General features: G+C 34.5%; 1 pseudogene; it reads left to right on the plus strand.

Annotated features, from left to right (window-relative positions):
- Window positions 1–7333: 7333 nt before the first annotated feature.
- On the plus strand, window positions 7334–7452 carry LOC111746030 (annotated as a pseudogene).
- The last annotated feature ends 1775 nt before the right edge of the window (window positions 7453–9227 follow it).

Genomic DNA, 9227 nt, shown 5'->3' on the forward strand with positions numbered 1-9227 from the left:
AAGACTACATCCACAAGATGTTTGGTCAGATTAGGTGTTGACCTTGGGACTTTAGAACTGAAATTTTCTAAGGACCTATTAAAACTGCATAAATCTCATAACTATACTAATAGCCTTATTAGCAGTTAGTTTTGTTAATTTATGTTCTTTAGTCCAGACCAGCAAATATTATATAGAAACCACAAAAATGTGAATAAAAGTCATAGTGAAAAAACATTCTGTTATAAGGAGTCTTAATTATTCTGTTCCACTGAATATTTTGAGGATGCTAAAATTGTGAACCAATCTGTTGTGACCATTATTGTGATCCTTTTGTTATCTCACTTTTTGACCTGTTTGCTATCTAATTTTTTGAAATCCATTTTACATAATACCCATAAACTACTACCCCACATTTTTCAAAATACATTTATAGCAAATAGAAAAAGCTACAAAAAAATAAAATAATGTACTTGTGTATATCAGTTTGATTACTTATAAAAACGATTCATTGAAAAGGGGAGTAATTCTTAGAAAATATAGACCAATAAATATAACCAATTAATGCTTATCTTTTTTTTTTTTTTAAGTCCAGTTAAGGGAAAACCACTATTTTTTTAGAGTCCAACAGCCTGTATTAGTAAGTCGAGGGATTTAATTACAAAGTGATGAGACTTAGCTCCTATTACGTCTTATTAAAATAATTAGTCACCATTCCCTTAGTTAATTGCATCCTTTGTTCAGCATCATATAGATCATTCAAGTGATGGTTATAAGGAATTGGTACTTTTTTCCCACTTTTTGTTGTTTTTACAGGGATATCTAGTGCCTGAGTTTTGGCTTCATATCTTATCACAAATAAGATAAAGTTGTTATTCTATAAAGATACTTTCTGAGAGAACTGTAACTCATACAATCAATCCCTTAAGTCTTATTCTCAGGCCAAGTTCTGAGGTTAAGACTTGGGAAAGACGACTGCCTATTTTGATTATTTTATATTAACCTATAGAAATGAAATCTTGAAATAAGATTTGATGATTCAAATTAGAATTTGTTACTAAACATTAGTGTTAGATGGAACAAGTGATTATACTGGAAAATAATAACGTAGTACTACAATTATTTATTAAGTTGTCCATTCATTTTACTCAAGGTAGCAAAAATAATCAGCTCATTGCCTGACCCTCTTTTTTTTTTGCATTCAATAAATATTGATTCCATTCCTTTTTGTCCGAAGTTGTGTTTTATCTTTACCCATATAATCCCCACCTCAGATATGGTTTTCTTCTACCCTAAACCAATTTAATAAAAGAACCGATAGAAAATTTTCATTTTCCTTAAAGATGTGTATTTACAGCTTATGGCAAGTGATTTTTTTTCTTCCTGGCCTGAGGTATGTATCATTGAAAATCAAATTTGAGTGGATTTCAGCCTGGGTTGTGCAGATATTTTTTTATCAGCCCAATGAGACTCTTGAAAGTCTAACCTGTGATGGGTATATACGATTTTTAAATTTTTCATTGTCTATGTAATCGGAATAGTAAGTAAATTAATAACTTATGAATTCTACTTTCTAACGAGTAACAAATATAAGTGAGGATTAGGACATGAAATATTTTTAAAAAGATTCTAGATATGTGTGTAATTTATGTGTTACTGATTTACAGAATTGAAATTTTATACAAGAACATACTCAGGACACTACCAATCTACTGAATATGAGTTAATCAATTTTAATTATTGACGATACTTTGGTTTCTTATTGTTCTTGGTATTGCCAAGGATGTTATTTGTCATACTCTAAATATGGGAAACGCCCATTACAGTAGATGTTCAGATGAAAAAATTCCAGATAAACTTTGTAATTTTATACACATACACACACATGCACACCCTATGTACATACATATATTTATATAAGCTGACCAGAAAAAGCAAATAAAGTTTATATCTGATTTCATTTCTAAAGACATCTTACTAATAGGCATTAAGTAATTTATCTCATAATGAATCCATCAACCAATAAGTCTAATTACCTTAAACAAATAGTCGTTACAATGAGTCCATCGTCCATCCATAAATTCAAGATTTCTTAAACCATTGAATCCCTAAAACATTAATTTCCTTATTTTCTAATCATCTAGTGACGTTTAACTCCTGGCTTTTGCTTTAGTAGTTTTTCACACTAGCACTCTTGGGCATGAGATTTCTTTTAACAAGAGGAAAAGAGATTTGATTCATATTTTTAAAGAACCTACTATAGCATCTTTTCCCTAAAAGATAAATATATAAGTAGTTTGATGGACAAAGTAAACAAATCAAATGGATTTTTCCTGTGAAAAAGCAGCTGCTGTTTGCTTCTTCCATAGAAGTATGATCTCTTCAGTACTCTCTGCAGAGAAAAATCCTACCTTCCTCCTCCTGTGGCCATCAAATACATGCTGCCGCTAGCAGCAATCTTGGTTGTTAATCTTTTTTTTTTTTTTGCACATGATCAGATTTATATTAAAAAAAAATGCTTTAGTTTTCAGTGTTTGGTATCAATTCAGTTTTTTCTAAAATTGAAAATAAATTGTCTTTTTTTTTAACCAGCCAGCTATGTCTTTCACATTTAAGACAAAAAGAAAATTAAAATCCACTATAGTGTATCTGCAGTATATCTACAACTCTACATGGCTCCGAGAGGTCCAAAGTGAGGAGTGATCAATGGAAGCTGAGGTTGGTGGTGATGAGCGTGCGTTTGATTTATACTGGCAATATTTCAGACAAAAGGACAACATCAACACTCCAAGGCTGTCAGGCTACAGAGCCGTCGTGAAGTTGGCTTAATCTCTGCAGCCTTGGTTAAATACTTCATCAAATTAAATAGGTGAGAACCAAGCCAGGAAGGAAGTCCTGTTGAATCTCATTTATTTTGACACAATTGAGACCTGGAGGACATAATTTGAATATCATGTATGCGAGCACACCACTCCTAAAGTGAATGTGCAGGTGCCCCATGCAAAAAGAGACCTGAGATCTGGTTAGTGGCTGGTTTCAGAGAAACTAAGTGGGTTTATCAGTAGAATCCACATGTCTTGGCCAGGGTAAGGTTAGCAGTATCTCAAGCCCCAGTCTCATGCCTTAAATAATGTATATGGGAGCTTTCAAATCCTTTAAAGGATGGGTAGCTGGGAACTTAATTAAACTGAGCCATCTGGGGACAGCCAGTGTTATTGTAGTTTCAAATGTTTCCAATACTGGGATTTACTTACTGGCAGAGTTTAAAATGGTTAAGGTATCAGGATTCCCTAGGAATTGTAAATTTACATGGTTTTAGGTTTCTCTGCAACATTTTATTCTCCATCTTGGCATAGTTCTGCATTTTATTCAGTAATACTGGCACTAGTTCTGGCCAGAGCTGTATACTGAATTGTGTAATAAGTGATGTCTCATTAACATACCTTAAAAACATTCTGCTCTGAAGATTGAAATGAATGTTTTTCTGGAAATAAATACATGCGCTTATGGTAAATCCATTAGAGAGATGGGTAATTTGACCACATGTATTATATGCTGTAAATATACTCTTTTTGGTTATTAGATGAAAAAAGAGGGTAAAATATTAAGATGAGAAAATCACACAGTCACTGGAGAATTTGGTCAAAAATGATCCTTTTGGAACTTCTTCAATCTGGGAAATAGGGAAAAGGCAGAAATGATATCTGTGTCAGAGAAGACTTTAGTCTGGTTACATTTAATGGCCAAAAGGCAAATAAACCACATTTTTTGTCATTTGAATTAATTATTGTCAAAGAATTTTACCCCGGAAGAGTTCTTTGTGATGATTTTATCGAACTCCTTGTCTTCTACCCAACTCAGTTTTGCAGGCCTAAACACTGAGGGCCTAACTCAGTGGTCAGATTAGAACCAGTCTCCCCTATTCAGACCGATGTTCTTTCTGTTGTACTACAGACTTCTGATTTTCTTATTCTTCTTTGTTTTAGAGAGATTAATTTTTCAAATAATAAACATAGTTACTACGTACAGAAAGCTTAGAGCATTTCAGGCACTGAAAGTGTTAAGAGTTTATCTCCATGGTCCTGACAAGGAAATGGGCACAGAGACATTCAGTTACCTGCCCAAGGTCACACAGAGAAGAAGGTGTGTGCTGCAAGGGTTTCAATGCCTTGGTGTCAACCTGGCTAGAGAGAGCAAATATCCAACTTCATGTAAATGTGCAAAGTGTAATCAATCCAGCAAAAAGAGGGGCATGAAATGATGCTTAGCTTTAAGTGCATGAATTTTTTTAAGTGAAAAATCTGCATTTTAATATTTCACAGGAGAAATAACACCATGCTATAAAGAAAACAAAATGAAAATAATAGACTTAGAGCCCTAGAGTGGCTGGTCTTTTATTAGCAGTGTGTTACCACATTTTCTAGTCTCTCACATTGGCAGTGGTAAGTAAAAGCATCCCCTGCATTTTTTGTGGGGAAGTACTAATGAATTCTTTTAAAAGAGCTGTCACTTTTGTACTTCAGAACTAAGTGAAGAGTAGCCAAGCAAATCTTTAAAGTATGGTTCGGGATAATATATATGAAGAATAGCAGGAAGAAACAGCAGGAAGAAAACATCACGAAGGAAAAAAAAATGTGCATTATTTTTAGTCTAATACAATGTGGTATATAATAAAGTATACTTCATTTCTGACCTTCTTAATGTCATTGCAATTTCATGTTAATAGTAATTTTCTTCATTCCCAAATCCTTCTTAGGAAAAAGATATGTGGAATAATTTTGTAGGTAGAGAACATGAGAATTGATTTTCCAAAGTTCAAACTTATGTACGTCATTAGGGACAGGAAATGTTCTCAGAATATCCAAGTAATGCAGGAAACATAGGGGGCTAAATCCTCTAGGTCCCTTAATTCTTTATGATGACTTAAAAGCTGAAAGGCAGGAGTGTTGTGTTGAGCATGCAGGCCATTAACCATACAGCAGACAGAGATCTTTTCCAGATATTATTAAATTGGAATTACTAGCTGCCTAGGTTTGAGATTACCATTACAATACTGCTTTCTGTTTGTTTGCTTGCTTTGCTATTGTTATTTGTTCATTTGTTTATTTTGAAATTCTTAATTGTACATTTCCAGAATGTTCTATTCTAAATTTGAAATCAGGTAAGATTCCAATATAGTTAAAAGGAAAAACAAAAGAGTGTATTTTTACAATTTCACAAATCACCGAAATATCCTCATCTGTCCCTCTTACTGACTCTGAGTGCCTATTTTCTCTCTATTCATTATATCAGCTTGAAGCCCGAGTAGCAGTTTGTCAAAATTTATGATAAAAATGCAAGAACAGCAATAGGGATTCTGAGAGCCTAAGTTAGATAATGGATGTGTGTGTAGGGGGTGGTGATGGATAAATATGTCCTCATCAAAAGAGAGGAAGCAAAGAGCACAATATCAGTGAGGGCGTAGTTAAGGAAATAGGGATGTATTTCAAAATGGTGGGGGTGGGGGCTTTGTATAGGAACTTGGTAACAACGTTCTGGAAGGGCTAGAGAGATGAAAGGGAGGAAAGGGAGGAAAACTGGAGGAAGAAGGGGTAATAGTCTGAGATGAAGTCACAAATAATACCCGTAGACTGAGGTATTGGGCTGTCCTGCTGCATTGCTGGAAATGCTGGAGCCCCAGGAGATGCTGCAGTCGCCGGGGCTTCAGGAGTCCATAGTCACCTGGTGCCACTGCTGCTACAGCAACCTCTAACAAATGCCATTGTTGTCAGTGTCAGAGGCTGGCAGCTTCTGTCTTCCTCTGGCCTTATCTTCTGCCTCTGCCTCCCATTAGCAGGACATAAACAGGAAACCGGACGGAAATGGAGTCTAGGAAATGTAATTTCAGCCTTTCATCTCCAGCTGTTCAGAACAGAGTATAAAAGGATAGGCGAGTGGCTGTACTTATACTTAAAATAAACTGCAGAATCACCACCAACTTGAATGCAAATTCTTCAGCATGCTAAGGGTTCTGAGAGAAACTAGCATAGAAATTCTAAATTTGGTTTACATGTTTGGCTGAGGGCATTACAATCTATAGTCTATTGCAGGGCTTGGCAAACATTTGGTTAAAGCTCGAGATAGTACATATTTCAAGCTTATGGGCCATACAGTCTTAATAGAAACTACTATCTCTGTTATTATAGCATGAAAGTAGCCATAGACAATAGAAAATAAATGAGCATACTTGTGTTCCAATAAAACTTTACTTACAAAGATAGGTGGCTGGTCTGCAGATCATAGTTCGTGGATGCCTGACTGATTGAATAACGGAGACCTAGTGCCTAAAGAAACTGTATAATGATTTGAAAAATATGAACCGATGGTGGCCAGAATTTAAATGCTGTATTAATTTTGACTTAGTTTGTAAATCTTTCTATGAAGAATGCATGTATTATAAATATGAAAAGTAAAATCTTTTTAAGTCCTGTTAATGTTGTTGATTATTTCAAAGTACTTGAAGATATAATTCTTTTATTTTACTGGAAAATAGACAACTGAGTGAAAGAATTCAGAGTATCTGGGACTAGAAACAGTTTTGTCTCAGAATCCCTTTATAAAGTCAGCAAAGAACCTGTTATAGAGAAAGGAGACCAATGAACGAAATTCGGAATATGTCTTTTTGATGACCAAAGACACAGCTTTGCATTGTGCCAGGCCAGTGAGGACATTAATGACTGTGTGAGAAGCCCACAAGTATTAAGAAGTTAATTATCATTTGAATTATAAATTAAGATTATAGAAATCTGGTCCAAACCTGTCTGAAACTATGAAAAAGATGTAGGGCATGCTGAGAACACTCCTGGTGATCTCGCGGAGCTATCTGCAATCTCATGTTCCTTGCAACATTATTCACAGTAGGCAAGACATGGAAACAAATGTTCATTGACGGTTGAATAGATAAGAAAATGTGGTTTATACATATAGTGAAATATTATTCGATCTTAAAAAAGAAGGAAATCCTGACATATACAACATGGATGAACCTTGAAGACATCATGCTAAGTAAAGTAAGCCAGTCACAGGACAAATACCTTATGATTCTACTTATACGAGGTATCAAAAATAGTCAAATTCGTAGAAGCAGAGAGTGGAATGGTAGTTGCCAAAGGCAGAGGGAGGAGAAAATGAGGAATTGCTATTCAGGGGATATAAAGTTCCCTCTATGTAAGACGAATTAGTTTTAGGGAGCTACTGTGCAACACTATGCCTAAAGTCAACAATCCTGTATTGTGTCTGCTCCCCTCAGAGAAACTGTCCCATGCAGCTCTCACCATTCATTTCAACGAAGATACCATTTTAGAACACACTATCTGTCTACAGCCATGCTACCCTGAACAAGCCCGATCCCATCTGATCTCGGAAGGTAAGCAGCATTGGGCCTGGTTAGTACTTGGATGGGAGACCACCTGGGAAGATCAGGTGCTGTAAGTGTAAAAATAAAAAAATAAGGGATTGTAAACTGACAAGGTCTTTGCAATCTGTGAGGTCAACCAAGGATTGCCTCGCCTAAAACAAAAACAAAAACTATCAGTGGTATGTTCATTTCCAAGTTCTGAGTCTTTGTGACCTAACCACCATGCTATCACCAGTCTAACCATATCTTTTTTCATGGGTTTCACAGTTTTCCTCCCAAAGATGAAAGAGTGTATATCTGCATGTCTTTTATGCTATTCCCTATATCTCGACTCATCTCATTTAAACAAATATTCAAAAAAAGAACACAGTTACACAAGGGCAGGCATTCTGAATTTATACAAAGCCTAGGAATATATCTGACTTCATCTTTCCAACTTCCACAGCCTTTCTTCTACCCAAATAACAAAGTTAGCTAAAATATCTAAAGGTAAAGAATTTTGGTACAACTATCTGCAATAATTTATATTAGCAAACAAAACACTTTGGATGATAAAAACTTCACATTCAAGTTAGTGGTGATTTTGCAAATTAATGAAAGTACAAGAGAAGAGTTCCTTCTTCGAGCTTGTATAGTTGAAGGGTCCACATCTAAGATGTTATCCAGGACAAGGGACCAAGACCATCTACAAGGACTATTAAAACCTTACAATTTTGGATGTAGAAAACTGCCTACAATATTTAAATGACAGTTTATAGTTTAAATGTCAAGCTATTTAAAATCTCAGGCCAAAATCTCTAATAGATCACTTTAATGCACATATATATCTTGAAACACAGACTCTTCCTATTTTAATTATTCTTTCCGAAAGTAAAACATTGTTGAAAGTTGTAAAATTGATTAGCCAAGTTCATGCTTCCAATTACCGTTAAATTCGATTATGCTTTTTTTGGAAGAACTATGTTGGACCAAGTTTTGAAAGCCAAGGTATAACGCCTATGAATACTATTGATACAAACCAGAGAGGGGAATAACTTTATGACCTACTGGAGTTGATTTAGTTTCTCTACGTTAATTTTTCAAAAGCATTTCATTTGTACACGTTTTCATACATTAAAAAGAGCACTCCTTTTGCAAAATCCACATGAAGTGATTAGAAAATACTAAGCACGCAATTTCATCTTAGTGAATCTATGCCAGGAGATTATAATACTAAAATACTAAATATAACACTAAACAAAAAACTCTCTTCCTCATGTACAGAAAATTGATTAGCCAAGGCTAGACAATGTTTGTAGCTTGAGTTCTTAGAAGTTGACACCTATCAACCGTATAGGCACACACATATGTATATATGCATAAAATATATAAATATATGTATACATATACATACATTTATTTTTAATATGTGAATTTTCTTGTGCAAAGTAAATATAACATTATCTCTTTTTAGGCTGATATATTCAAGTGATCTCAAACTAGGGAAGGAAACTAAGTAGAATATATTGTCGTAACATTGAGTATTTATCACTTCCTATTCCTCAAAAATTGTTAATTGAAGGAGACACTTTAAAAGGGAAAACTGCTTGAGGCTGTAGCCCAGTAACAGAAAAAAGACTGAGTGAATGTTTTGTAATGATTTGAATTTTACTATAAGATTCAATGAGCCCAGAATAGTAGTTCATGTTTAATCCACATGGTAAAAGGTGATCACAGGTAGATGAAAAACTTTCTACTCTTTACGCATAAGCTTACCTAGATAAAAATAATACTTTTTATATAATAATACAATATAATTTAGTAATAATATAGTAACAATGGTTCTACTTAGTTCTAATTTATTGAATAGAGA

The sequence above is a fragment of the Pteropus vampyrus genome, unplaced genomic scaffold (assembly GCF_000151845.1).
Source record: "Pteropus vampyrus isolate Shadow unplaced genomic scaffold, Pvam_2.0 Scaffold172, whole genome shotgun sequence".
Classification (NCBI taxonomy): domain Eukaryota; kingdom Metazoa; phylum Chordata; class Mammalia; order Chiroptera; family Pteropodidae; genus Pteropus; species Pteropus vampyrus.